Source organism: Cucumis melo, chromosome 8, assembly GCF_025177605.1.
Source record: "Cucumis melo cultivar AY chromosome 8, USDA_Cmelo_AY_1.0, whole genome shotgun sequence".
Taxonomy (NCBI): Eukaryota; Viridiplantae; Streptophyta; class Magnoliopsida; order Cucurbitales; family Cucurbitaceae; genus Cucumis; species Cucumis melo.
Window position 1 is genome coordinate 9447369 of NC_066864.1, and position 4539 is coordinate 9451907.

Here is a 4539-nt window from a genome sequence, read left to right on the forward strand (position 1 = left end):
TGAGGATGTATTTAACAATGTTAAATTTCAACAAATCTTATACATCTGTTTCGTGATGTGAATCTTGAAATCTGTGTAGTTCACTATTCAAATATGAGGTATTTCCAGCAATACCAATAAATACAAAGTCAACTACCAATATATATTTTCTATTTATTCTTTTTAAAAATCTATATAGCTGACACAAAAATATAATTTTTGTAGAAAAGTCAACAGAAAGAAAATGGATAACAGTAATTTTCGTTGAAATCAAGGAACCTAATCTAAAATTTAAGCTCAATTTGTTATTAAAATATATAATACTGTTTAATAAATTGTTAATAAATTATTTAAAGTATAAGAGAACCGAAAATCTTGTATACATAATTGACATTACTTTAGGGTATGATCTAAAATTTTAATAAAGGATCGAAAATCTTGTATATATAATTGGAATTATTGATAAATAGTTTGGAATATAAAGAATCGAAAAACGTTGAATTTATCTTTGCCATTATTTTAGGGATATGATCCAAAAATTGAATTCAAATTTTTATTAAACATATATATTATGAATTATCCAACTAAATTGTTAATTAATTGTTTGAAACATAAAGAATCTGAAAATCTGGTAGAAAATATTAGCATTATTTTAGAGGATATTAGTGCAATATTCTTCAGCAACAAAATAACCGATTTAGTTAAGATTTACCAAATCTGAATGTTGTTTAGAAAATACATTATCTATCTGTGATATTTTGTTTCATTTTTTGAACTATTTAAAATACACTATATCTAAAATGAATGGATTGTTGTATATCAAGGGCTATAATGAAAATAAATGTGTATATTAACGTTACCAAAAAAAAAACACGTCTCAAAATAATTAACTGACTACATATATACGTTTAACTATATAATTTATATTTATTTTTTTAAGTCTATACAATTGGCACGAGAATATAATTTTTTAAATAAAAATCAAGTGGATAATCTTAATTAGCACGATTTTAGGGGATGATAAAAAATTTAATTCAAATTGTTATTAAAATATACATTATTTATTATTTAATAAATTTTTTATAAATATTTTGGAATATAAAGAATCCAAAAATGTTGAATTTATTTTTGTCATTATTTTAAGGATATGGTGTAAAATTTGAATTCAAATTAACAATTTTAGGGCATGATATAAAATCTAACTTCAAATTGTTATTAGAAATATGTATTATGTATTATTTAACAAATTATTGATAAATAGTTTGAAATATAAAGAATCCAAAAATGTTGAATTTATCCTTGACATTATTTTAGGGGGTATGATCTACAATTTGAGTTCAAATCGTTATTAAAAATATATGTTATGTATTATACAAATAAATTGTGTAATTAATTGATTTAAATAGCAAGAATTCGAAAATCTGATAGAAAATACTGCAATATTCTACAACAATAAAATATCCAATTTAGTTAAGATTTACCAAACTCGGATATAAAATAATAAAAAAAAATGGGACAGCTGGTGGTTTTACTATAAATCTTAATATTTACGAGTTTTGTTATTTTTAAGTTTGTTATTTAAGACTTTGCTACGCTTATCTCTTATTTTGTTAACCCTAATTTTATGAAGTACTCAAACTAAAATGATATTTTGGAAGAAAGAAAAAAAAAGTGATATTTAGAGTAAGAATTAGAATTTGAAAAAGGGGGACAGTGTATTAGTTCTTCCTTTAGCCCAAAGGAAACAAGTTCCAACGCTTTGATATTAGCCTGTGATTAAAGTTAAACTATTCAACTCACTCCTGATCCCTCGTCGGTAGAAGAACTATCACACCTTGGTCTAAGTTTTTCCTTCTAACCTAGATCGTGGTGTGAATTTACTTAAAAAAAAAACATTCATTTCCAAATACAAAATTTGCAAAAAAAAACATTTTTCAAGAAATTCTATAAAATATTTGGCAACACTTCCCTTAAAATATGAGTTAACCAAACCTAGAAAAGGAGAGATTTTACACTTCCATATATGTATACAATATACATAACTCCATAAAACATCAAGTGTGTCTCATCACACACTTATCCAGACAGTTCCAGAGTTTCAGACAGAAATCGTATTCAAGCTAAATATTACGTACAAAATAGTTTCAATCTAATGAGAGATCTCCCCAAACTCAAGTTCTCAGCCTCACCCTCGGTATCTCTAACTAATCCATGATACAAACAAAAGATAGCTACATACATAAAAAAGAAAAAATAATGGCGAACTACAATTAATGACGAGTATTTAATTAACGCTTGGCCCTCCATCGCTACCTGAGGGGGTGGAAGGAAAACATTGAAACGTAAGTATAAAACTCAGTGAGTGGCAAGTTCTATAGATGTAAAGCTCGTAAAACATGCTTAAAGAGAGAAATTGTAAATATGCACTAGTAATGAAAAAATGGTTGAAAACATCATTAACTCATAGCCATCAGTTTACCAACGAACCTGTAGTTGATCCAACCATGGCAAGGCATCTAAAAATACGGCCAAAGATAGCTCGAACATGATAAAGAATCATGCGACCAAAATTAGTTCACGCATCTTTAATACCTGTCACGATGGCAAACTCCAACCAATTCAATCCAATCATGATAGCATACTAAGTATATGGCCTGAGAATAGCTCACACGTGCTCCATCTTCAAAAGGAAACACGCGGCCAAACAGAGCTCACGCACACTCAGCACCTACCACAGTAACAACATACCACTCCTATGTGCACATAGAGCCACCCACCATGGGTTTAGCTAGGTCTGAAGCCATATCACAATCCCCCATCCACATCCTCACCTAGGTTCAGGTTCTCGGATCTCCGGTCACGGCCTCTTTCAGTCCTGGAACTCCCTAACAACCCTAGGTGGTGCTACGGAAACACATTCACGTAGCCTTAGGAAAATCACATTCTCGTTCACCATAAACATTAGTTAAACATATTTCAAAACCAAGTACACTCAAAACTTGAAACAAGATTTTATAAAGTTCAAACCATACGCATTTTTAAAATCACGATGAATAAGCATATCATTTGAGCATAAGAGGAAACAAGAACTAGAAACTCGTTTAATAAAATCTGAGTCATAAACATTCTTAAAAATGTGATGCTTATACATACTGTTTAAACATAAATGAAAATATGTAATAAAAGCTTAAGTCGCGGTAGTTTTCAATTATATCATGAGATAATATGAGATAATATGTATAAATACAAAGAATGCTCGGAAATTAAGCCACTCACAGTCAGTGACTCGATCCCCCGGGGTTATACGATTTTCCCACTTCAACTTGGCTTGAAACAACGACCAATGACCCTTAGTTATCTTTACATATCGAGATATCACAACTATTTCTAAACTACTTCATCAAGCCAACTCAAATTATTTATGGTTCAATGGGTCAAACTTCACTTTTCTTATTAACTTGTATCATTCATCACATACTTTAATTTAAGCTAAAATTTTCACTTTTGAACCCTTAAATGTCAACTTAAACTCCTAACGCCACAAGTAAACAGGCTTAAGTCATCTTTAAAACCATATGCTCTTATACCCAATATCCATACCTTAGAGGTTTTGATCCATTTAACAACTTCATATCAATCTAACGAACCAAAACTTAGGAACTTACCCAAACTTGTCTAAAACAACCTTAAACGTGTTGATTAATGTTTCTAAGTCCTCCAAATCTTCAATTTTTCATACATAATAATATGGGTAATATCAAGTTCATGCTAAAACTAAATGGGTATTCATGAAACTTACCCAAATTACTCAAAAATCTTACCAATCACCTACAAAGTAGTCTTAGTCTTAATGGAAAACACCCTAACGACTTTCTACTTTGTAAACAAGCATCCACCATCGTGGCCTATTCAACTTTAACGCTTAAACTTAATGGAGATTCAAGAACTCTACAAAATTTCTCCAAAACTTATCAAGAAGTTAACCAAGTAACCCAAACTTCAATGGACATCACTAAACTATCTTCTAAATTCAAAGATCAAACATCCAACATCACGAGTTATTCAAAGTTATCATTAGAATTAGATGGGTACTCAAGAACAACTTTAAAAACTTAAAATCTTACCCAAGTTGTGCCAAAGCGCCCAATTTCTAGTTTTCGAAGTGCTGGGCAGCAGCGTAAAATCCTCTAATATTCAAATCTAGCATTAAAGAGTAATGGGTATGATGAAAACCAAGTCTATACTTATTGGGTATCCAAATTTACCCAAAAAGACTACCCGAAACACAAAAATCTTACTCTAAAAGGATGGATTTGAAAGAAAAATAGACGCCAGCGGCTAAACTGATCTCCAGCAGGTTACTACACATAGCGGCTGAAGGAGAAATGTGGCTAGCAGCTGGTTTATCGGGTGATGCACAAGGAAGGAGAGTCGACGGCGCGAACGGAGGACAATGACGAGCGGTTGAATCGCAAGGGACGTCAGGTCTGTCATGTGGTGTGGGCGGAAACAAACGGGTGAAGTCCTATCGACGACGACTTTGGAAAGAGGAGATCGGGA